Source organism: Lolium rigidum, chromosome 1 (assembly GCF_022539505.1).
Source record: "Lolium rigidum isolate FL_2022 chromosome 1, APGP_CSIRO_Lrig_0.1, whole genome shotgun sequence".
NCBI lineage: Eukaryota > Viridiplantae > Streptophyta > Magnoliopsida > Poales > Poaceae > Lolium > Lolium rigidum.
Window position 1 is genome coordinate 165,989,664 of NC_061508.1, and position 27,246 is coordinate 166,016,909.

Sequence of the window (27,246 nt, forward strand, 5' to 3'; positions counted from 1 at the left end):
GTAAGTGATTAACACAATCTCATGGTCGAAGGATTAGGTTACTATGTATTGAAAGCTTGTAGCAAAATGAACTTAATGACTTGATCTTATGCTATGCTTACTATGGGTGTGTGTCCATCACATCATTCTCCTAATGATATGATCCTATTATTAATAACATCCAATGTTCATGATCATGAAACTATGATCATCTATTAATCAACAAGGTAGTTAAACGAGAGGCTTACTAGGGACTCTGGTTTGTTTGCAAAACACACATGTATCAGTGTTTCCACTTAATACAGTTATAGCATGGGATGTAAACATTTATCATGAACACTAAGATAACAATAACCACTTTATTATTGCCTCTCGGGCATATCTCCAAAAATTGCGCCCACATCAATCGATCAAGGCTATCCAACACTTACTATCCATTCATTACCTTTCAAGAATATATTCATCTACTAGTAGAGAGTCCATGCCAAGACTTGAGAAGTGATATCTTTCGGATTCCTTTGATAGTTTCCAAGTAAAAGTCATGAATGAACTTGTAGGATTGTGACAATCATGGGGCCAGTGGTGCTAGTATCCCAAGAGTGTGCGCAACAGCTGTGTTGACACGCATAAAGAAATACCGGACACTAATGCATATGTTGACACACGTAAAGCAATATCTCATATTTATATACAACCTTACATCTTGGCATGCGTCTCAGCTACCTCTAGACTTCAGTTCCATCAAACAACTCCTATAAATAGTGCTATCAAGTCTATCACAACATCTATGGACTAAAGTATCTTCAAAGTTAAACCCCTAAGACAATTGGTCATCATACAAGTCATAATTTTAAGACTTCTTCTTATTGTACTTGTTTGGCAATATTATTTCCAAGGCAAGACTCGGTTAACAAAATGAACTAGAGTAAGAAATTTCACAATTAACTAAGCATACAAATAGAGCTCTACTCCATTTTTTTCAAATCACTCCCACTGGTATAATATCTAACAAGTCTACTGGCTAGCATAAACAATTCAAACTTCAAAAGTGGGATACATAAGACATACCTCTTGTAGGTGGCTTCATATTTCTCTTCCTTATGATGTGTTCCTTCAAAACTCTTGGTATATCTCTCTCATAAATAATATCAAGCAAAGAGGCATCAGAAAATTCAGCTCTTTCAAGAACAAGGATAAAAGGAAAATTCGTTTTTGTATTTTTGTGAATTGGGATAGAGAGGGAAGAAGAAAGGAGAATGGGGACAAAGTAAGGAACTAAAACAAAACAAATGAAAAAGGAAAACAAACTAAAACGAAAAGCAAATAAAATCCAAAGTGTTGGAACAAACCAACACGAGTGTTTTAAAGCTCTCTCAAAGAGTTGGAGTACAAATTTATTCAACACAAATAAAAAGGCTTGATGAACACTCCCCAAGCTTAGGCTTTTGCAAGCCCTCTTGGTAAGCTCATTGTGGTGGAGGATAATTCCCATCCTTCCATTGGTTGCTCCAATGACTGAACTGGGAATTGAGTTCGATGGTGTGGTATCGAAGGTTGATGGTGAGGTTGCTCAGGTTCTCAATGCTTCCTTCGAGCGCGTACATGTACTGGTAGGTGGTGAAGTCATGGAGTGGCTGATGCTCCTGTTCCGGTCCTCCAGGGTCTTGTTCAACCTCCTCTTCTTCTTCTTCAGGTTCATCTTGTTGTGGGGGTAGATTTGTCTCAACCTGCGCATCATAATGCGAACACCTTTCCTCGAGAGAGAGAATAGACCATTAGGCAGAGGGGCAGCGATCAAGTGATCAGCTCCTGTACATTGAAGTTATATCTAGATTCTATTTTTCTAACCATACCACATGCATTCAGATTAGTAAAAACCAAGGCGTTTTGGGCCTTCCAATATTCGTAAATTACTTACATTGATATTAAGCCTTCTTGCCAAGACAGTGATGACTCCACCTCCACATATGGGGCCACAAGCTTCAAGTGCTTGGTGGTTCAAGTAGAGAACGAGAATGGCTCCCAAGTTTTGGCGGAGGTTGCTTTCTGGGAACACAGCCTTTGCGAGGATCATCATGTCCTCTTCATTGAGTCTTGTGAAATCACCTCGTGCCTGCAAGGTGTTAGTAATAACATAGTACAAATAGAGAATAGCAGGGCACTCAATAGAATTTCCCCGAGGGAGTGTGCTAGGTATTCTCATCCTAGAAAAATACATGCTAGGTGAGGGGTTCGAAGTAAAGCATGCATAGCGGTTGGCGGTAGCACTGTTCTCAAAGCCAAAGTGGTTGCACCACTCATCTAAAGTCAAATCATACTCACAGTTCATCAAACGAAAGGATATCTGATTGACTCCATGTTGATTCTCCTCAGAGTTGTAGTAGTGGTTCACCGTCTGCTTCAGGGTGCTGAGGAACTCGAGTGTCAAGCGACGATAGGTGGCGGCCTCCTCAAAACAAAAGTCAAGGAAACCAAAATTGTTGCAAAGAGTATTGAAATCATTGCGTAGGCCTAGTTGGTTCAGAATATGGGGGCATGCACATATTGTCGACTTGATCGCGCAGTCCTTGAGACTATTGCAACGGTTGAGATGACGACGGTCTTCAAACTCGATACCGAGCGAAGAAGGTGCGTCTTCAACCGGTAGTGCAGCCTGCGCAGCCACAGCCCGCGAGCGGCTCCTTGTGTTCATCTAAAAATTAATTAGTGGTTTAGTACCTTAAGCACATCTTAAAAGAAAATTTAACGAATAAAAAATTGATCCGATAGAAATAGACATATGATCATCCTCTACACATCTTATAAAAAAATCTTCTCTAAAATTGCGATCTAACATGCTCATTAAGGCGATGAAGTTCATAATATGACCTAAGTCTAGATTAATAATGACGTAAGATAGAGCATGCATTCGCGGATAAAAAAAGTTGGTGATCGGAGGAGAAACATACCATACTTCGATGGAGTGCGAATCGAATCGAAAAGAAATTGGAGATCCAATGGAGTAGGTTTTGAGTTTGGAGGAGGAAGAGATAGAGTGAGAGAGAGAATATGAAGGTTTGGGTTGCTTACCTCTTCCCTACGTGTTTAAGTTGTCGGACGCGTGGTACGGGTGCACGGTGCGGGTGCATCCCCCGTACCAGGTGCAGCCGCCTTAGAACTGAGGCGGTCGACGCGGTACGGCCGGGTGGTACAGCCATATCCCCATGTACCGATGGTCGTTAAACTTACAGTATGTTTTCCGAGAAATTGATGTTTCCGTCGTTGAAGCGGTACGGGTGCACGGTACAGTCTGTTCTGCCCGTACTGATGGTCGCCAAAGTTACAGATGGTTTCGATGAAATCTTCAACTTCTCTTTTCTGTGGTTGTGGATGCGGTACGGGCGGGTGGTATGGTATGGTACGACCGAACCGATGGTCGCCAAAGTTACAGTAACCTGCAAATATCAAAAATTTGTGTGCAATCTTCACGTGCCCTTATGCATAAACATTACCTCAAAAATGGCTAAGGAAAAAACAACAGTATATATCAAGAATGCGCAACCGTCAGCATATAAAATCAAAAAGGCATTGGTGTTTATCTTCCTCTCCTCTTTTAAAAGGATCCCATGAACCGTCTTTATTAAAACAAAAACAAACGAAACAAACAAATAAAACTAAACATTAAACTAAACAAGAACTAGATAGAAAAACTTATTGAACATGGGTTGCCTCCCGTGAAGCGCTTCTAGTTAAGGTCAATTAGCTTGACCAAGATGATGATCATTTAAGAGTTGGAAGTGGAAGACCCACTCCAAAATAATTAACTTTCAAAGTAATGATCCCATCATCATCATTTTTGGCCTTCTTCTTTCTAGGGAATTGTACTACAAAATTATCTTTGGATGGTAGTCCAATTCTCACATTCCCTTCATGCAAACTGATCAGAGCTTTAATAGTTCTAAGAAATGGTCTTCCTAGCGTTATATGATGTACCATCCCTGCTTTGCTAAACCTTAATTATGGTTATTTTTTTGCATCATGAACATCATATAACTGCATTGAGAAACAATTGCATTTTAAAATAAAGTGGAAACCCTAACATATGCATCTCTTCCTCTTTTGGAAATGTGTTCAAATGTTTAAAAACCTCAAAACAAAAATGTGTGGACTTTCAATTATTATTAGGAAGGCCACAAAATATTTTCCCTAAAATATTTGAGTTATTTCCTAAATCCAAACGGTTGCAAAACTATTAAAAGGATTTAAGAAAGTGTTGTTTTAAAATTACACGGAAATCCCCAAAACCCAGGGGGTTTCACAAAAAAACTCCCTTGTCTTCTACCTACAGCCAGGCAGGCTGCTGCCTGTCGTAGCGCCGGCCGTCGATCAGCTGCTGGGATGCGCGCCGCCGCTCGCCACCCTCGGCGAGAGGATGAGGACCCCGGTGCCCTCTCCTTCTCCCCTATCCCTCTTTCCGTGCCCTCTCTTCTCCTCTTTGTGCTGTGCGCCGAAACCCTAGTCGCACCGTCCGCCGCTTCTCCCCACCGTTCCGGCCACCCCCGCACCCGACCGACGTGCCCCCGAGCTCCGCCTCCCCCTCATTCTCCTCCCCGTCGAAGGAATCAACGCGGGGAGCCGCCAATCGCCGCCGCCGTCTGCTTCTTCCTCGCAACAGGCGAAGACGCCGACGGTCGCTGCGGCGCCTCCCGGCCACCTCCCGCCGCGCCGACCCTCCCTTCATTATCGGGGTGAGCAACCGGTGCTCCAGCGCCTCCCTGGCCCTCCCTCTCGGCCTGGTTCGTCCCCGCGACGTGCGGCTCCGTCCGCTGCCGCCGGATGTCGTCGTCATCGTCGCTCCGGCGACCTCTGGGAAGCGGCACCGCCTACATGTGGTTCGCCTCGTCGAGGCGTAGCTAACGAGCCCGCTCACGCATCCAGGGGCGGCCTGGAATGCTGGCGACACTCGCCACTGCCGCCGGCCGCCGTGGTCAACCACCAGCGGTTGACCCGGTGGGCCCCAACGGCCTTTTCTTTTATTTCTGTTTTGGTAAATATAATGACAGATGGGGCCCGTTGTCAGATTTTTGTTATTTTCCTAAATGTTTATAAATTGTTAAAACTCTGACAGTGGATCCGGCATGTCATATTTTTAATATTTTCCAGAAATTCTAGATTTTGATTAAAACTTGTAAAATTCATAACTTATTCTTTTTAAATCAGAAAAATGTGTATAATATATCAAAATCTTCAGAAAAATGAGATCTACAATTTGGTTACACAATCATGCACTGATGAAATACTTTAAACCCTATTTGTTTTAGAAGAACTAATTGTACCCCTCTGAGGTTTCGGAACTGCTAACCCTAGTTCCGTCGAACCCCAGTTAAATTGATGATCATGTCTTAGGGTTAGCTCTAGTACTTAATTAACATTTCATATCATTCATATTGTATGCGCATTGCATTATGGCATGTCTTGAATGTGTATTTCCCTTTCCGGTGTTTTGTTGTTCGCGATAGGATCTGAGCCGGAGTCCGACGTCAACACCACCGAAGAACCATACTCATCTGCCGAGGGACAAGGCCAGCCCTTACCTGGTTCATCTATGGTTTCGAAATGTTTTATCTCTAGTTCCTACATATTGCATGCGATTCAACTCTCTTTTATCGATAGATAGAGTTATCCTATCTGTTGCATGTTCTACCCTTGTAGCCGCAAATCTCTGATCCACTGCTCCTAGCATACCTAGGTTTGGCATGTGTGCATTGCTAGAGCCTTTATCTCTTTATGCTTAGCCATGCTTAGTTTGTTGCGCTACTACTCCGGTCTTCGGACTGGAGCCTTACAATGAAATGAAACTAGCATGACAGGTTGACGTGGTAAGTATAGAGATGTTGTTAAACATGATTAAAGGCTTAGACGAGAGGCCACATTGGGATGTGGTGGGTTGTTTTGTTTCTGCCGACCCTAGGAACCGAGTTCTCGCCTCTTGAACCAAGACCGAGCGTACAACCACACGAGGCTCTATTATAGTACCCTCTCGACTCACTAACTTGCCTAGTTGATTGCATGAGTCACATATTTTGTGCATTACCTGGACATATGCATTGCATTTTGCTTGGGGAAAAAGGTACATATATACAGGTAGGTAAGCGTGATCGTGGTGGCTAGGGGTTGCATCCTCTGGGGAAACCCACCTTAGCTCACATCGTTAAGGACTGGCTTCGGGACTTGACCCGTTATGGCGGAATAATCCTTAGCGCGTGACTCATGGTCTTGGCGACATCAAGGTAAAGGTCATGGTCGACCACCCTCTGCCAGCTTTCCAAGGAAAAGAGCTAATATGCTGGCATTAAGAGTCGGTTGGCACGTGTGGGTAAAGTTGTGCACCCCTGCAGGGTTAAATCTTTTCGAAAAGCCGTGTCCACGGTTACAAACGACTTGGGAATGGATTTTGTGATCATAGACAACTTAAACCTGATCGTAAAACTTGGCAACCAATGTGTGTTTACGGGTACCTTCTCCGGGTGTTGAGGGGGTGATCCGAGGATAGTGGTTCGAGATGATAAAGATTGGTGGATACAAAATGATGATCAATAGAGATATAAATATCGCTCTCTTATCCCCTTTTAAAGGTTCTGAGTAGTCGAGCTTCTCATCTTCCATGTCTTACAAAGGAAAACTGGCCTTACTCAAAAGAAGCTCTACAGAAAGCCCGTATACCATCTTTGCTAAAAGTTTGTACTAAGTCTTGCTGAGTCCCTGTACACAACTTTGCATGCTTTTGTTTCAGACGAAGTCGCTCCAACCGATGGTGGTTTCTATGTCGACATCGACGAGTAGCTTGGGGTTCCCAGGTGGTAGCCTAGAATCTATGGGCTGGGACATCGCCGTTATGCTCCTGGCCTCTTAGGCCTTTTGCTATCTTGCTATGTCTAATAGCATAAATTCGCTTTCGTTGATTGATGTATGTCAGGTCAGTGACCTCTTCTTGTAATGCTTTGGTTCTTTTCTCAGTTATGAGCTTGTATTACTTCTTGAGTCGTAGAGTCACTGTTGTGTTACCGATTCTCTCATTGTAGTCTCCTGAGCTCTAGGTTAGGCTTATGTCGAACGAAGATCTAGTATTTGTCTAACCCTGATCCCGGGGGTGCAACAGGTTTTGGTATCAGAGCAGGACTTCCTGTAGGAAGCCCTTTCTACTGGTCGATGTTGAGTCTAGTGTTTGGGAAAACTATTTGAACGCTAAAAGTATTTGCGAAAATCTGATTAGCCTTCTTTTTACTCCTTATCTGGTATCGCTCTAATTCTAAGGTGCCATACCTTGTGTTGATTTGGAAGTTTTCTATCTCTTCTAGTCTTTCAAACTTAGGTGCCTCAAGGGCAGGTCGTTGATACGTCTCCAACGTATCTATAATTTCTTATGTTCCATGCTAGTTTTATGACAATACCTACATGTTTTATTCACACTTTATAATGTTTTTATGCATTTTCTGGGACTAACCTATTAACAAGATGCCACAGTGCCGGTTCCTGTTTTCTGCTATTTTTGATTTCAGAAAAGTTGGTTTACAAATATTCTCGGAATTGGACGAAACAAAAGCCCACGGGCCTATTTTCCACGGAGTGTTCTAGAAGACCGAAGAAGAGTCTAGGAAGGCCAGCAGGGGGCCCACACCATAGGGCGACGCGGCAGTGGGCCCCCCCGCGCTGACATGTGGGGAGGCAGCCCCCTGGCTCCCCCGACGCTGCACCTTCGCCTATTTATTCCTTCATCTCCGAAAACCCTAGCACCGAGAGCCAAAATACGAGAACAGTTCCAGAGACGCCGCCGCCGTCAACCCCATCTCGGGGGGTTCAGAAGATCTCCTCCGGCACCCTGCCGGAGAGGGGAATCATCACCGGAGGGCTCTACATCACCATGCCGCCTCCGGACTGATGCGTGAGTAGTTCATCCTTGGACTATGGGTCCATAGCAGTAGCTAGATGGTTGTCTTCTCCTATTATGCCATCATGTTTAGATCTTGTGAGCTACCTATCATGATCAAGATCATCTATTTGTAATGCTACATGTTGTGTTTGTTGGGATCCGATGAATATGGAATACTATGTCAAGTTGATTATTGATCTATCATATATGTTGTCTATGATCTTGCATGCTCTCCGTTGCTAGTAGAGGCTCTGGCCAAGTTGATACTTGTAACTCCAAGAGGGGGTATTTATGCTAGATAGTGGGTTCATGTCTCCATTGAATCTGGGGGAGTGACTGCAACCCCTAAGGTTGTGGATGTACTGTTGCCACTAGGGATAAAACATCGATGCTTTGTCTAAGGATATTTGTATTGTTTACATTACGCACAGTACTTAATGCAATTGTCTGTTGTTTGCAACTTAATACTGGAAGGGGGCGGATGCTAACCCGAAGGTGGACTTTTTAGGCATAGATGCATGCTGGATGGAGGTCTATGTTCTTTGTCGTAATGCCCTAAGTAAATATCATAGTAGTCATCATGATATGTATGTGCATTGTTATGCCCTCTCTATTTGTCAATTACCCAACTGTAATTTGTTTACCCAACATGTTATTTATCTTATTGAAGAGACACCACTAGTGAACTGTGGACCCCGGTCCATTCTTTTACATCTGAAATACAACCTACTGCAATCATTGTTCTCTTTTGTTTTCTGCAAGCAAACATCATTTTCCACATCATACATTTAATCCTTTGTTTTCAGCAAGCCGGTGAGATTGACAACCTCACTGTTAAGTTGGGGCAAAGTAGTTTGATTGTGTTGTGCAGGTTCCACGTTGGCATCGGAATCCCTGGTGTTGCGCCGCACTACACTCCTTCACCAACAACCTTCACGTGATCTTCATCTCCTACTAGTTCGATAACCTTGGTTTCTTACTGAGGAAAAACTCGTTGTTGTACTCATCATACCTTCCTCTTGGGGTTCCCAACGGACGTGTGCTTTACTGTCACAAGCAGCTACTTTTCTGGCGCTGTTGCCGGGGAGATCAAGACACGCTGCATGGGGAGTGTCTCACACCCAATCTCTTTACTTTGTTTATTGTCTTGCTTTATTTTATTTTTTGTCTTGTTTGCTTTCTTTATATCAAAAACACAAAAAATAGTTACTTGTTTTACTTTATTTAATTCGGTTTTGCTTTATTTATTTTTATTATTGCTAAAATGAGTACTCCTGAGAATACTAAGTTGTGTGACTTCACTAGCACAAATAATAATGATTTCATATGCACTCCTATTGCTCCACCTGCTTCTACAACAGAATTTTATTAAATTAAACCTGCTTTTACTAAATCTTGTTATGAGAGAGCAATTTTCTGGTGTTAGTACTGATGATGCTGCTGCCCATTTTAATAATTTTGTTGAACTTTGTGAAATGCAAAAGTATAAGGATATAGATGGGGATATTATAAAACTGAAATTGTTTCCTTTCTCCTTGAGAGGAAGAGCTAAAGATTGGTTGCTATCTTTGCCTAAAAATAGTATTAGTTCATGGACTAAATGTAAAGATGCTTTCATTGGAAAATATTATCCTCCTGCTAAAATTATATCTTTGAGAAGTAGCATTATCAATTTTAAGCAATTGGATAATGAACATGTTGCCCAAGCATGGGAGAGTATGAAATCTTTGGTAAAGAATTGCCCCACCCATGGACTAACTACTTGGATGATCATCCAAATCTTTTATGCAGGATTAAATTTTTCTTCAAGGAACCTATTGGATTCAGCTGCTGGAGGTACTTTTATGTCCATCACTTTGGGTGCTGCAACAAAGCTTCTTGATGATATGATGATCAACTACTCTGAATGGCACACTGAAAGGACTCCTCAAGGTAAGAAGGTAAATTATGTTGAAGAAACCTCTTCCTTGAGCGATAAGATTGATGTTATTATGTATATGCTTGTTAATGGTAAATCTCATGTTGATCCTAATAATGTTCCTTTAGCTTCATTGGTTGCTCAAGAAGAACATATTGATGTGAACTTCATTAAAAATAATAATTTCAACAACAATGCTTATAGGAATAATTTTGGTAACAACTATAGGCCATATCCTTCTATCAGTGGTAATGCTTATGGTAATTCTTATGGTAATCCTTACAACAATAGTAGGAGTGTACCCTCTGATCTTGAAGTCATGCTTAAAGAATTTATTAGTACACAAACTGCTTTTAACAAATCTGTTGAGGAAAAGTTTGGTAAAATTGATGTTCTTGCTTCTAAGGTTGATAGTCTTGCTCTTGATGTTGATCTTTTAAAACTGAAAGTTATGCCTAATGAAGTTAAAGATATTAAGTCATTTGCTACAGCAAATGCTATCCAAGTTCGAATTAATGACAATATTAGAATGATGGCTGAATTGCATGCTAGGTGGGAAAGAGAAGAAAAACTTGCTAAAGCGAATAATATAGCTAGAGTTTGGACTATTACCACCACTAGTAATGTTGATGCTTCACATGTTGCTAAACCTCCTACTATCAATGGTAAAATAATTGGTGTTGACAATGTTTCTACTTCTACTACAAAGCGTGCAAAATTGCCTGAAGCTGTTGAAACTGTTTGTGATAAAAGTGCTGAAATTTTTCAAAGTGTTGGGGACAATGGTCCCATTGCTTTAGATCATAATGGTTTTGATTTTGATAATTGTCATATTTCTGAAGTTATTAAGTTCTTGCAAAAACCTGCTAGAAGTCCTAATGCTAGTGCTATAAACTTGGCCTTTACAAAACATATTACAAATGCTCTCATTAAAGCTAGGGAAGAGGAATTAAAACTTGAAGCTTCTATCCCTAGGAAGTTAGAAGATGGTTGGGAGCCCATCATTAAAATGGAGGTCGATGATTTTGATTGTAATGCTTTATGTGATCTTGGTGCAAGTATTTCTGTTATGCCTAAGAAACTTTATGATATGCTTGACTTGCCACCTTTGGAATCTTGTTATTTGGATGTTAATCTTGCTGATAATTCTATAAAAAAACCTTTGGGGAGAATTGAAAATGTTCACATTACGGTTAACAATAACCTTGTCCCCGTTGATTTTTTTGTTTTGGATATTGAATGCAATGCATCTTGTCCTATTGTTTTGGGAAGACCCTTTCTTCGAACCGTTGGTGCTATTATTGATATGAAAGAAGGAAATATTAAATATCAATTCCCTCTTAAGAAAGGTATGGAACACTTCCCTAGAAAGAGAATGAAGATGCCTTTTGATTCTATTATTAGAACAAATTATGATGTTGATGCTTCTTCTCTTGATGTTACTTGATTTTCACTTTCTGCGCCTAGCTGAAAGGCGTTAAAGAAAATCGCTTATGGGAGACAACCCATTATTTTATTTCTGCAATTTTTGTTTTATATTTAAGTCAAGGTGCTTGTTACTACTGTAGGAATACCTTTGTATCTTTATTTTCTTGCATTGTTGTGCCAAGTAAAGTCTTTGATAGAAAGTTGATACTAGATTTGGATTTCTGCGCAGAAACAGATTTTTAGCTATCACGGTTTTGAGTTTTTCTCTCTGTAGAAAAATCTAAAAATCCTGAAAAAATTCATGAGTAATCCTCAGATATGTACGCAACTTTCATTCAACTGGAGCTTTTCCATCTGAGCATGTTAAGTGCCTCAAAAAAATTCGTCTTTACGGACTGTTCTGTTTTGACAGATTCTGCCTTTTATTTCGCATTGCCTCTTTTACTGTGTTTGAGTGGGTTTCTTTGCTCCATTAAATTTCAGTAACCTTGGGTAATGTCCAGAAGTGTTGGGAATGATTGTGTCCTTGCTGAACATGTGAATTTTTGATTATGCACTAACCCTCTAATGAGATTGCTTTGAGTTTGCTGTGAAGGAAGTTTTCAAGGATCAAGACAGGAAGATGATATAATATGATCAAGAAGAGTGAAAAGTCTAAGCTTGGGGATGCCCCCGTGGTTCATCCCTGCATATTTCGAGAAGACTCAAGCGTCTAAGCTTGGGGATGCCCAAGGCATCCCCTTCTTCATCAACAACTTAGCAGGTCACCTCTAGTGAAATTATATTTTAATTTTGTCACATCTTATGTGCTTTACTTGGAGCGTCCGTGTGCTTTTATTCTTGTTTGTTATTTTCATTCTCTGAATAAATCGGATCCTAACATGCTTGTGTGGGAGAGAGACACGCTCCGCTTTTTCATTCTTGTCTACAACTCGCAGTCTAAACCTTATGTATGCAGATACACTAAGGAAGATGAACATATCCCTGGCAAATCTAAAACCAACCGACACGCGTTTCCATGGAATCACACCTGAGAAGCCGAGTTATCCGTTGGGAAGGATCAATCTCGACGTTCAGTTTGGAACCCGGGAAAACTACATGATAGAAAGGTTGGAATTCGAAGTTGTGGATTTCCCGTCGCAATATCACGCTTTGTTGGGACGACCAACATATGCCAGGTTTATGGCGGTACCACATTACACGTATCTGCTATGGAGGTTACCTGGACCTAAGGGATCAATCACAGTCAAAGGCAGTTTCGCGTTAGCCGATAAATGTGACAAGGATTTTCATCGACTGTCAGAAACTTTCGGGATGCAAGCGGAGTATATGGCGTCAAGGCTTACAACTGATTATGATGTGTTGCCAGATGTAGGAAGGCCTCTCAGAGAACCAACCTTTAACATGACGAAAGATTCTAAGGAGGTGCAGATTCACCCGACAGATCCGAAGAAAACGACGTCCATTGCGACGGACATGGACCTCGCATAGGAAAGCGCGCTTATTCGAATTCCTCCGTGAGCAAATCTTCGCATGGTGTCCAGCTGACATGCCAGGAGTACCCAGGGAACTTGCCGAGCACCACCTAAACTTGGATCCAATCGCGAGACCAATCAAGCAACCTCTGAGGCGTTTTTCGGAGCCAAACCGCAAAGCTATGCTGTCATAAATTGATCGACTAAGAGAAGCTGGTTTCATTAAAGAGCTGCATATAGAGGCCACATGGGTAGCAAACCCAGTGCTGGTCCCGAAGAAAAACACTAAAGTCCTTCGCATGTGTGTCGACTTTACGTGTCTCAACAAACACTGTCCAAAGGATCACTTTCCCCTCTCAAGGATCGATCAAATTATCGACTCCACGACAGGATGTGAATGTCTTTCCTTCCTGGATGCATACTCTGGTTATAACCAGATCAGATTGAAAGAAGAGGACGAGGTCAAAACATCGTTCATTACACCTTACGTCGTGTTTTGTTATAGAACAATGCCCTTTGGTTTGAAAAACGCGGGAGCAACATATCAGCGGATGATGCAGAAGTGCTTAGCAACACAGATCGGGAAAAATGTACAAGTGTACATTGACGACGTCGTCATAACATCAAAAAAGGGGGACACGCTAATCGAGGACTTGAAGGAAACTTATGACAATCTTGACAAGTTTTGTCTCAAGCTGAACCCGACGAAGTGTTCTTTCGGCGTCCCTGCAGGAGAACTTCTCGGGTTCTTAGTTTCAGCAAGAGGGATTGAAGCTAATCCCGAAAAAATCCAAGCTATCGTTACAATGAGGAAGCCAACGAAGTTGAAAGAAATACAGCAGCTAACTGGGCGAGTCGCAGCTTTAAGCAGATTCATCGCCAGGTTGGGAGAAAAGGCATTACCGTTCTACGCCTTAATCAAACAAGGAGAGAAGTTCCAGTGGAATGAAGAGGCAGATAGAGCCTTCGAGGATCTTAAACGCACAATCTCGACACCACCAATCTTGGTGGCGCCAAAAGAGATGGAACCCCTCCTGTTATACATTGCGGCTACACCCCAGGTGGTCAGCATGGCGCTAGTTGTCGAACGAGAAGAAGAAGGAAAACTCCATGGAGTGCAGAGACCGGTCTATTTCATCAGTGAAGTTTTATCGCCTTCAAAACAGCGGTACCCACAGTACCAGAAACTAGCATACAGAGTGTTTACAACCGCAAGAAAATTGCGGCACTATTTTTCGGCGCATCCGATAATAGTGGTCAACGAGGCGCCTCTATCCAATATACTAAACAATCCAGAAGCTACATGTCGTGTCTCCCTTTGGGGAATAGAGCTTTCTCCTCGGGACATCACGTATGAAAAAAGAAAAGCAATAAAGTCGCAAATTTTGCCAGATTTCATCGCAGAGTGGATGGAGCTGCAAAATACAGGACCCCCAGATTTATCGAGAACCTGGACCATGAACTTCGATGGATCCAAGAGGTTAGAAGGAGCTGGAGCAGGCGTAATACTCATATCACCTGAAGGCGACAAATTAAAGTATGTCTTACGGATGACGTTCCCAAACGCGTCTAACAATGAAGCAGAATACGAAGCTCTTATAGACGGGATGAAGATGGCGAAGGCTTGTGGCGCAACTCGACTAAAAATCTTTGGCGACTCACAATTGGTGGCTCAACAAGTCATGAACCAATGTGATGCGATCAATGATAGCATGGTGGCATACAAGGAAATGTATAACGAGCTGGAGAAACTGTTCGACGGATGCGAGGTAAATCTCATCAGCGAGGCTAAGCAATGATGAAGCCGATGTTCTTGCAAACATCGGGTCGCGAGTGTCTCGCGATTCCTCCGGGCGTGTTCGGGAGGAGATAACAGAGAGATCTACAAAGCCGAAGAAATCAAAGAACAGGGAGAAGGATGAGAAATCCTCGGGGGCTGTGAAAGGAACATTGGAAGAAGAAGAGGAACAGGATCTAGTATTGATGGTGCAAATTCCATGGATGCAAGCGTACATATCATATATCCTAAGGAAAACAATACCAGACGACCCAGTTGAAGCAAGGCGAGTTATTAGACGGTCCAAAGCTTTTACGGTGGTTAAAGGAGAGCTGTACAAACGAAGTATTTCAGGTGTGTTACAAAGGTGCGTCACACCCGAAGAAGGAAGGATAATCTTGAAGGACGTTCATGAAGGAATATGTGGTCATCACGCGAGCAGTCGAGCTATTGCAGCCAAGGTTTTTCGAGCTGAATTTTACTGGTTGACAGCAATCGAGGATGCGAAGGAGATAGTACGAACTTGTGACGCATGCCAGAGATTTGCTGCGAAACCTCACTCTTCGGTGGCGGAGCTGATGCCAATACCATTGTCTTGGCCCTTTGCTCAGTGGGGCCTTGATACGTCTCCAACGTATCCATAATTTCTGATGTTCCATGCTTGTTTTATGACAATACTTACATGTTTTGCTTGCACTTTATGATGATTTTATGCGTTTTCCAGAACTAACCTATTAACAAGATGCCACAGTGCCAGTTCCTGTTTTCTGCTGTTTTTGGTTCCAGAAAGGCTGTTCGGGCAATATTCTCGGAATTGGACGAAATCAACGCCAAACATCTTATTTTTCCCGGAAGGCCCCGGAACACCGAAGGAGAGTCGGAGGCGAGCCAGGGGGGCCCCACACGACAGGGCCGCGCGGGCTCCACCCTGGCCGCGCCGGCCTATGGGGAGGAGGCCCCGTGGCCCCTCCGACTCCGTCTCTTCGCCTATATAAGCCCTTTCGACCTAAAAACGCGATACCAATTGACGAAACTCCAGGAAGACTCCAGGGGCGCCGCCACCATCACGAAACTCCGTTTCGGGGGACAGAAGTCTCTGTTCCGGCACCCTGCCGGGACGGGGAAGTGCCCCCGGAAGCCATCTCCATCAACGCCATCGCCTCCATCATTCTCCGTGAGTAGTTCCCCCATGGACTACGGGTTCTAGCTGTAGCTAGTTGGTATTCTCTCCCCCATGTACTTCAATACAATGATCTCATGAGCTGCCTTACATGATTGAGATTCATCTGATGTAATTGGTGTTGTGTTTGTCGGGATCCGATGGATTGTTACGTTATGATTGTCTATCTACAAAGTTTATGAAGTTATTGTTGCTGCAATCTTGTTGTGTTTAATGCTTGTCACTAGGGCCCGAGTGGCATGATCTTAGATTTGAGCTCTATACTTATTGCTCAGATTGTATCTACAAGTTGTATGCACATGTCTATGTCCGGAACCAAAGGCCCCAAAGTGACAGAAATTGGGACAACTGGAGGGAAAGGCTTAGATATGAGGATCACATGTTTTCACCGAGTGTTAATGCTTTGCTCCGGTGCTCTATTAAAAGGAGTACCTTAATTTCCGAGTAGATTCCCTAGAGGCCCGGCTGCCACCGGCTGGTAGGACAAAAGATGTTGTACAAGTTTCTCATTGCGAGCACGTATGACTATATATGGAAAACATGCCTACATGATTAATGATCTTGATGTTCTGTCTTAATGCTATTTCAATCCTATCAATTGCCCGACTGCCCAACACTTGTTATTGGAGAGTTGCCACTAGTGTAGATAGCTGGGAACCCCGGTCCATCTTTTATCATCATATACTCGTTCTACATGTCATTGGAAGTAGTATCAACTATTTTCCGGTGCCATTGCTCCTGTGTTATTGCTACTGCTGCTGTGTTACTGTTACTATTGCTCTCATACTACTGCTGCTTTCACATCACCCCTGTTATTAGTGCTTTTCCAGGTGCAGCTGAATTGACAACTCAGTTGTTAAGGCTTATAAGTATTCTTTACCTCCCCTTGTGTCGAATCAATAAATTTGGGTTTTACTTCCCTCGAAGACTGCCGCGATCCCCTATACTTGTGGGTTATCAGGCCTCGATATGGTGGGAAAGTTACACAAGGCCTCGCCAGGAGGATACGAGTATATGCTCGTTGCTGTCGACAAATTCACCAAGTGGATAGAAGCAAAGCCGATAAATTCACCAGACGCCGCATCAGCAATAAAGTTCGTGAAAAGCATTGTTTTTCGATTTGGAGTACCTCACAGCATCGTCACGGACAATGGCAGTAACTTCACCTCCAAGGAATTCAAGGCATACTGTGCAGAGGTAGGCATCAAATTGCACTTCGCGTCAGTGGCGCACCCGCAAACCAACGGCCAAGTCGAGAAAGCCAATGGTATCATCTGCAATGGTATCAAGAAGCGCTTGTTAGGACCATTGGAAAAAGCTCGACATACCTGGCCAGAGGAGCTGCCAAGTGTGTTGTGGAGTATTCGAACAACACCAAATACGACGACACATGAAACTCCGTTTTTTCTGGTCCATGGAGCTGAGGCAGTATTGCCAATAGAGATAGAGCGTGATTCTCCAAGAGTCACGGAGTATGATGAAGAAGCTTCTAGAAAGGCATTGGAAGACGATGTCGATGCACTAGACGAAGCCAGAGACGAAGTATTGTCGCGGGTCACTAAGTACCAGCAAGACCTGAAAAATTACCACAGTCGACGTTTGCGACCAAGATCCTTTCAGGTTGGAGACTTAGTTCTGCGGCTCAATCAAAATAGTACTGAAAAACTCGAGTCACCATGGCTTGGCCCTTACATCGTCACAGAAGTAATAGAAGGAGGAGCGTACAGGATAAAGGACAAGAAGACGGGGGCTCCCGAGAAAAACCCCTGGAACGTGGCGCAGTTAAGGCGTTTTTACGCCTAGAATCGAAATATAGTCCTCCTTGTAAAAATACAATGTACTAAAACACCCGCGAGTTTTCAGACGCAATCTTTTCCTTTTTCGGGGCACCGAGTGTGGCCGGAAAAGGTTTTTAATGAGGCGGGCTCGCGGTGCTGCAATATAATAAAGATAGTAGAGATATATATCTTTTTCTTCGACAGGCTCGGGGGTTTGTGCCCAAGATTTACAATATATATTACCGAAAATATTTCGCCTTGGTGCAAAAACACCTCGCAAAATAAACGAAGATACAAAATAGCGATCGGCAAAAAGGCCCGGGGGCTCGTACCCGCAAATATAGTATACTCAATATAATTTAGTTGCCTTGGTTTAACCTCGCATACACAAATAGAGAAAAATCGCCACCAAAACGCTCGGCGGCTTGATGAGGAAAAACAAACATATTTACTGGCCTTACAATACAGATTATTACAATATAGATTATGTTTACAATATACAAGATGCAACTCCTGGGAAAAATCGTCAATATAAAAGAGAGGCTTTTAATTGCTTCCTAGTATATCATCTATGGTTGTCCGTTCAGTATTTACAGTACGAGTACTGTGTTCAGCATAGCTGCCCTTCACGAAGAATCCAGCGTCCATCCGAAGAAGTTCATCCATCATATCTTCTGCTATAGGGATCACAAGATCATCAATTTTGCCAACGTTTCTTTTCCTTTTCGCCATCTTGGCCAGGCACTTGGTAACAATTTGACTCATGTCAAACTTGGGATAGCAGATTTTTATCATCATCATAGCAAATCTGGCGCCGGTAGATAGTTGAGCCCGCACAAATCCATGGATCCGAGGTGCATCCGAAATTTCTCCATCAAAGCGAGGAAGGGTTTCGGCATCTTATTGCGTGGGAACATGGTGCCGTAAACTAAGGACAGTGTCCTTGTACGAAGTCGAGAAACTCACGGACCTGAGTCGCACGATCTTGAAATCTGACGATTTGGCGGGTACGTTCAGGCGTCACCCAAAAGTTGGAACCATGCTCTTTGGCAAGTCTGAGAAGCACATTGGATCGAGCTTCAACACGTTGATCCTCGGCAGCGGTATCCGTAAAAGAACCTGTTTTCAGCGAGAGGAATCGAAAGGAAGAAAAAACATGGAGAATACAGATAATCATGGTCAAGTGAACAAGATATACCCGTCATATCCAAGCTGGAATCAAGCATTAGCTCAAGCATAAAATTCTCTCGTCGAGAAGCTTCGGCAGCCGCAGCAACCGCGCCCTCTTTTACAGCTATAGCATCCAGGGCTTGCTGAAGCGCAATCTTTTCCCTTTCCAACGATTTTCGAGACTGCTCCATCATTACAAGTGTTTGCTTCTTCATATACTGCAACTGATGGCGGAGATTTCTCAAATCTTGTGTGGATTCTTTATCCGCGGAATCTCCAATAAAGTCGTCACCGACAGATGTTTTTTTCAAGTAGGAGGAAGCAGGAAAAGTATCGGCAAGACGAGGATTTGCGGAGTAGTTATCAAATATCAACTGGAAAAGAAAATTTCAGCATCAATCATCAAGCAAAATAGATTTCCATTGATTTTCGGAATATTTACACGGCTATTACAAAAGGAGTCCTTAAAAGAACTACTACGGCAGTTGTCGCTAAGGCTACTGTGGCAACAACATCAAAAGAGACAAAGTAAAAAAAGGAAGACATGGCACTCTACTAAACCTCCGGCTTCGACGAACTAGGAGCAGGAGTTGGCTTGCATCCAAGATAGGCGAGGATCTTCTTCGAGTTTGGCTTCGCAGCCTTAATCAGCGACTGCCACTTCTTGGTCTCCATCTCCTGCGTGTCGCCAACCCTAGTCCAGTCGATATTTTGTTGGCTGTCAGCAACCAGGGCAATAGTGCCTTCAACGCCAACCTTCAAACCTTCTTGGCGAAGTTTGAGCCCAAGATCTTCTTGAGAATTGAAGCATTTGGCGAGAGCAAGAAAAGGCGCGGGTTCCTTTTTCTTCGGGAAGAAGTAAGGGTAGAGCCGCGACAGTCCCGCCCCAGCTTCGGCAAGGCCTTCGCGTGCTTCGTCTCCATGAATCTCAAGGAGAGAAAGCGCGTCAAGAAGGGGATCATTGTCAGGATCTTCAAGTTCATATTCTTGACACGTTTTTCCTGCTGAGGCAAAACTTTATTGATCAACAAACAAGAAAAGAAAAGCAAGTTCAAGGAAATCAAAATAGTTTGGGCACTTACTGACAAAGCGACGGCTATGCGACTCCAAGCGCCTGATAATTGCTTCTTCGCGAGCAGATTGTTCGGTTATATGCTCGCTCAAAGAAGTTTCCGCGTCATGAAGCCTTTTTCGAAGGTCTTCGATAGCGGCAGCATCTGCTTCAGCTTTCTTGCGAGCTGTTTCGCTTTGCTCTAACTTAACAGCAAGAGCGTCAGCGCGTCTGTTGGCTTCGGCAAGAGTTTTTGGCAAAAATAAACGACGGTAAAACGTCACGATGAAATAATGAAGGAGTATATACAGCAGAGAGGGCAAGGAAAAATAGTACCTTCAAGTTTATTCGCATGATCACGGTACCCGACGGATTGGGTACCGAGACGGATAAATTGTTGCATCAGAGGCTGAAGAGAAATTTAAAGGAAAAAGAAATCAATATAGAAGGTGAAAGTTCGACAGCAATTAAAAAGAAACAAAGGAAAGCTGCAAGTAATAAAAATCATCGAGACGAAAAGAAAAAGAATGAAAAACTTACGTCATCCAGTGAAGGAGTTGTGAAACTACCAGTTACCAGGAGAGGTTCCGTGGATGGCTCAACCCTAGCTCTCTTTGTCGAAGGGGCTCGCAACTGGAGTTGGATGCTCTTCATCTTGTTGAGGAGGCGAAGTTTCATCCCCATCAGGATGAGCTTCAGAAACAACTAAAGTACGAGACGTACTCGTTCGAGCAGTCGCGTCAATAGGTTGAATTTCATCCTCGTCATCACTATAAAAACGCGACAAGACAATAAACAATATAGTCAAAACAACCAATGGCAATCAATAAACAGCGGCAGGAACTTACGAGCTGACAAGAGTATCGGTGTAAGGGTCGAAAGTTGTCCTTTTTCAGTAGGAACAACTTCTTCGACAGGAGGTGTGCCGGTCTTGGAGGGGCCGGAGTCGACAACTTCATCCCTTTTTCTCTTGTTCTTGGGAGAAACAGCTGGGGGAGGAGAGTGTGCTGATCCGGTAGCCTCGGATTCAACTTCCTTTTCAGAGGATACCGCAGATTTTCGAGAACCCGCGGCTTCACTCTCAGGGCGAGATGTACCCTGGTTGTCGTTGGTGACAACGGCCCGTTCTTCGACCTCTCCACCTTCAGGAAGGGGAGGAAGAGAAACAAGATCTGGATGGTTCTACAAAAATAAGAATGTCCACAAACAAGTTATGCAAAGGATGTCAGCAGAAATACGTAGTCGAAAAAATAGTCCATACAAAAATTACCTTAGGGAGCGCGTTGGTGGCGCTATACGGCTTTACGCGACAAGACGAGGGGACCGGATCTTTCTTGTTGAGGGAGGAGATTTTTCGGACAAGTTTTTCTAAATCCTTGACCGGCAAATCTACTGACAGGCGATCCACATCCTTGTCGCCAGCATACTTCCAGAGGGGATTTTTGCGAGCCTGCAGAGGATGCACTCTAATCCTAAGGAAATACGCCGTGATTTGGATACCTGACAATTCTTGGCCACGGGTACTTTGAAGCTCGTGGATGCGAGTCATCAGTGCCTCTGTCGCCGCTTTTTCTTCGTCGGTAGCCTCTGCATCCCAGGACCGGCGGCGGCAGATTTTTTCGGCACCATCAAAAGGAGGAATGTTGTCTTCAATAGACCCATGGTTTTCCTCGTGGATATACAACCATTTTTTGCGCCACCCTTGAACTGAATCAGGGAATTTGACATCGAAGTACTCGACATCGGGGCGAACGCAGATAACAACGCCGCCTATGTTATAGGCGACATTGGCAGAGCCATTGCGGTGACAAAGAAAAATGCGCTTCCATAAAGCCCAGTTAGGCTGGACTCCAAGGAAGGATTCGCAAAGGGTGATAAAGATCGAGATGTGAAGGATGGAGTTGGGAGTAAGATGGTGAAGTTGCAATCCGTACACGAAAAGCAACCCCGAAGAAAATTGTGAATGGGGGCAGAGAGGCCAGGGATGAGGTGGTCAACAAAACTAACCCGATACTCCATTGGAGGGGTTGGATAGCTTTCTTCGCCGGGGAAGCGCAGCGCGTCCTGCTTCTTGCTGATCCCCAGTTTCTTCAGCAAGTTAATGTCTTGGGCAGAGATTTTGGATCTCTCCCACTCAGCGCTCCCCAGATCCGCGGAAGCCATCTTGGATTCAGGAGTGTTGTGCTTGGTGAGTCTGCGCGGTGGCATCAACAATGGCGCAGGAGCACAGTGCGAGCGTGGTGGAGCTCAAAGAACTATGGGGCGCAGGGAAGATTTTGGCAGAGGAGAGCAGAGGAGCGGCGCGAGCGAAACTGTGGAAGGAGGAAGACGATGACCTTAAATAGAGGTGCGATGAATCGGCGCACCGTTGGATGGAGAAAATGTGAGATAGATGGTGTACACGTGGAATAGGGGTAACAAAGTAATTTCAGTATGAAGGCGTTACAACGCGTGCACCAGGAAAAGCGGAGGACATGTGTCCCCCACTTGCACGACGTGTCAAATTGATGAGATTTCTAGGCCCGCAAGACAGAGAGAGAAAATTACCCGTGTCTTCCCCATACATTGGTCGTAGCTATCATCAGCAATGATGTCACCTTGGTAAAAGAAAATCTCGGCTATGAAGTTTCATAAGAAGAGCGACAACAGAAGATTATTGATTATTTCGAGAGCCTTTGATCAAATACAAGTTTTTGACCAAATGCTCGCGGGCTACTTTGGAAAAAAGAAAAATTCGAGTATGGCAAAATAGAAATGGCGAGAGCCTATGACCAAACGCAAGCATTTGTCCATAGCCTCGGGGGCTACTCCCATCGAGAGCGCTGTTCGCGCACCTGATATAGATATAAAAATTCGAGAAAGAATGACAATATAGCGACATGAGGCATTAGAGTGTTGAGCCTACAACCAAGCACTAGTCCTTGGATGTAGCCTCGGGGGCTACTCCCATCGGGAACGCTGTTCGCGTGCCTGATGAAATTATAAAAAAAAGAGAGAGAGAGAGAGAGAGAGAGAGAGAGAGAGAGAGAGAGAGAGAGAGGAAAAAGAAAGAAAGAAGAAGTGAGTATATTTCGAGTTATACAAAAAAAATAACTCTACATATACTCCCATCGGGAAGGCAAAATAAGTCATCCGTTGACTCAATAAAATGTGCTATTCCAGCAGCCGAAAACGCACTCGACAATATATTCTCAGAACGCCAAAGTTGCAAATAATCTCTGAATGCCGCAAAATTTGCGAAGGTAAGACCCCAGATCCGTTCTGAGCGGCGTGGCGCCGTCTCTGACGTCGGTTTGCTACTTTTTTCCGTATCAACAGATACGAAGAAAAATCCTAACGGACGCGTTAGGTACCCGATAAAATATGATTCAGACTCGACAGAATGGTAAGACCTTAAGCGGCACCTGTCGAAGTTTACACCAGTATCCCGAGATCATGTCCAGGGACGTGATCTTGAAGTAGGTTTTTGCGGATTGCCACTAGAGCAGTTAACTAGTACCTGATCCGTCAGATGAACTAGCCCCAACTACCATCATCCCTGTACAATATATAATTGCATATCAAAGGATATGTGATAAATTCAATAGAGTTATTGAATGATTAAAGCTGGAGATTTACCTTGATTCTTCGATTCAAGTAAAATCTCGGGGGCTACTGACATAGGCATCCCCAATGGGTCTGCCGAAGATGGTACCCGGGGTTTACTGAAGGCCCATAACCCGAAGAGCAAGAAGATTCGGAAGCCCAAGATACTATTAAGGAAAGCTAGAGTTGTAATAAGAAGCATTATTTGTAATCTTGCTGGACGGGTTAGAAGCCCTCCCGGACTCTGTAAACTTGTGTATCACGAATCCCTCGGCTCCGCCTCCTATATAAGGGGGAGTCGAGGGACAAAGAAAGGATCAAATCATTGTCTAACTAACCCTAGTTTTCATATCGTCGAGTACTTTTCGGCTGAAACCTTCGAGATCTACTTGCCCTCTACATCCAACGAAACCCTAGTCTACAACTCGTAGGCATTGACAAGTTAATACCTTGTCACCGGTGTTCTTTGTTTTATTTTTAATGTTCATGGCAAAAGCTGAAAGCCGCAACATTTATTGCTATTTGGTTGGAAACAGAAAATGCTTCATGTGGCAATTGGTATATTGTCTTGAATAATTTGATGCTTGGCAATTTTTTTGAGCTCTCAAGTAGATCATGTTTAAGCTCTTGCATCATGTAGTTTAAACCTATTAGTGGAGAACTACCGTAGAGCTTGTTGAAATTTGGTTTGCATGATTGGTCTCTCTAAAGTCTAGATATTTTCTGGTAAAAGTGTTTGAGCAACAAGGAAGACAGTGTAGAGTCTTATAATGCTTGCAATATGTTCTTATGTAAGTTTTGTCTGTACCGGTTTATACTTGTGTTTGCTTCAAACAACCTTGCTAGCCAAAGCCTTGTACCGAGAGGGAATGCTTCTCGTGCATCCAAAACCTTGAGCCAAAACCTATGCCATTTGTGTCCACCATAACTACCTACTATGTGGTATTTTTCTGCCATTCCAAGTAAATACTTCATGTGCTACCTTTAAACAATTCAAAACTTTATTACTCCTTATTTGTGTCAATGTTTTATAGCTCATGAGGAAGTATGTGGTGTTTTATCTTTCAATCTTGTTGGGCAGACTTTCACCAATGGACTAGTGGCATATACATCCGCTTATCCAATAATTTTGCAAAAAGAGCTGGCAATGGGGTGCCCAGCCCCAATTAATTAACTTTCAATAATAATTCTCTTCACATGTTTTGCCCTGATTTATCAGTAAGCAACTTAATTTTGCAATAGACACTCCTCCATGGTATGTGAAATGTTGGAAGGCACCCGAGGATTCGGTTAGCCATGGCTTGTGAGAGCAAAAGGTTGGGAGGAGTGTCATCTATAAATAAAACTAAAATACATGTGTAAACAAAAGAGAAGAGGGATGATCTACCTTGCTCGGTGGAGATAACGTCCTTCATGGGAGCCGCTCTTTGAAAGTCTCGTTTGACAAGGGGTTTAGAGTGCCCACTACCATTCGTTGACAACAACAAACACCTCTCAAAACTTTATTTTTATGCTCTCTTTATGATTTCAAAACTTGAAAAGCTCTAGCACATGATTTAATCCCTGCTTCCCTCTGCGAAGGGCCTTTCTTTTACTTTATGTTGAGTCAGTTTACCTACTTCTTTCTATCTTAGAAGCAAACACTTGTGTCAACTGTGTGCATTGATTCTTACATGCTTGCTTATTGCACTCATCATATTACTTTGTGTTGACAATTATCCATGAGATATACATGTTGAAAGTTGAAGGCAATTGCTGAAACTTAAATCTTCCTTTGTGTTGCTTCAAAACCTTTTATTAAGAATCTATTGCTTTACGAGTTAACTCTTATGCAAGACTTTTTGATGCTTGTATTGAAAGTACTATTCATGAAAAGTTTTTGCTATATGATTCAGTTGTTTAGTCATTATCTTTTTGTTAGCAAACTATAGACCATTGCTTTGAGTCACTTCATTCATCTCATATGCTTTACAATAGTATTGATCAAGATTATGTTGGTAGCATGTCACTTAAGAAATTATTCTTTTTATCGTTTACCTACTCGGGGGAGAGTGGGAACTAAGCTTGGGGATGCTTGATACGTCTCCAACGTATCTATAATTTCTTATGTTCCATGCTAGTTTTATGACAATACCTACATGTTTTATTCACACTTTATAATGTTTTTTATGCATTTTCTGGGACTAACCTATTAACAAGATGCCACAGTGCCAGTTCCTGTTTTCTGCTGTTTTTTATTTCAGAAAAGTTGGTTTACAAATATTCTCGGAATTGGACGAAACAAAAGCCCACGGCCCTATTTTCCACGGAGTGTTCCAGAAGACCGAAGAAGAGTCGAGGAAGGCCAGCAGGGGGCCCACAACATAGGGCGGCGCGGCAGTGGGGCCCCCCGCACCGACATGTGGGGAGGGAGCCCCCTGGCTCCCCTGACGCTGCCCCTTCGCCTATTTATTCCTTCGTCTCCGAAAACCCTAGCACCGAGAGCCAAAATACGAGAACAGTTCCAGACACGCCGCCGCCGTCAACCCCATCTCGGGGGGTTCAGAAGATCTCCTCGGGCACCCTGCCAGAGAGGGGAATCATCACCGGAGGGCTCTACATCACCATGCCCGCCTCCGGACTGATGTGTGAGTAGTTCATCCTTGGACTATGGGTCCATAGCAGTAGCTAGATGGTTGTCTTCTCCTATTATGCCATCATGTTTAGATCTTGTGAGCTGCCTATCATGATCAAGATCATCTATTTGTAATGCTACATGTTGTGTTTGTTGGGATCCGATGAATATGGAATACTATGTCAAGTTGATTATTGATCTATCATATATGTTGTTTATGATCTTGCATGCTCTCCGTTGCTAGTAGAGGCTCTGGCCAAGTTGATACTTGTAACTCCAAGAGGGGGTATTTATGCTAGATAGTGGGTTCATGTCTCCATTGAATCTGGGGGAGTGACAGCAACCCCTAAGGTTGTGGATGTGTGATGTCTACGCACGCTTCTATTCCTGTAGACAGTGTTGGGCCTCCAAGAGCAGAGGTTTGTAGAAAAACAACAAGTTTCCCTTAAGTGGATCACCCAAGGTTTATCGAACTCAGGGAGGAAGAGGTCAAAGATATCCCTCTCAAGCAATCACGATACAAGAAGTCTCTTGTGTCCCCAACACACCCAATACACTTGTCAGATGTATAGGTGCACTAGTTCGGCGAAGAGATAGTAAAATGCAAGTGGTATAGATGTATATGAGTGGTAATAGCAACCTGAATAAAATATGGCAGCGAGTAAACATGCAACAAAACAGTAAATAAACGGAGTTTCGATGCTTAGAAACAAGGCCTAGGGATCATACTTTCACTAGTGGACACTCTCAACATTGATCACATAATAAAACCACTCTACACTCTCTTGTTGGATGACAAACACCATTAATTGTGTAGGGCTACAAGAGCGCCTCAATGCCGGAGTTAACAAGCTCCACAACATTCGATGTTCGTATTTAAATAACCTTAGAGTGCAAGATAGACCAACACAATTATACCGAGTACTAACATAGCATGCACACTGTCAACATCAGCTATGAAAGGGGGAATAGATCACATCAATACTATCATAGTAATAGTTAACTTCATAATCTACAAGAGATCACAATCATAACCTACACCAAGTACTTCATGATGCACACACTGTCAACATTACATCATGGAGGAGGAATAGACTACTTTAATAACATCACCGGAGTAACACATAGATGATATTCAACTAGATCACAAAGAGAGAGATGAACCACATAGCTACGGTAGAGCCCTCAGCCTCGGGGAGAACTACTCCCTCCTCATCATGGGAGACAGCGATGGCGATGGAGATGGCGGTGGAGTCGATGGAGATAGCTCCGGGGGCACTTCCCCGTCCCGGCGGCGTGCCGGAACAGAGACTCCTGTCCCCCGCATCTTGGCTTCGCGATGGCGGCGGCTCCGGAAGGTTTCTCGTACCGTGGCTTTTCCA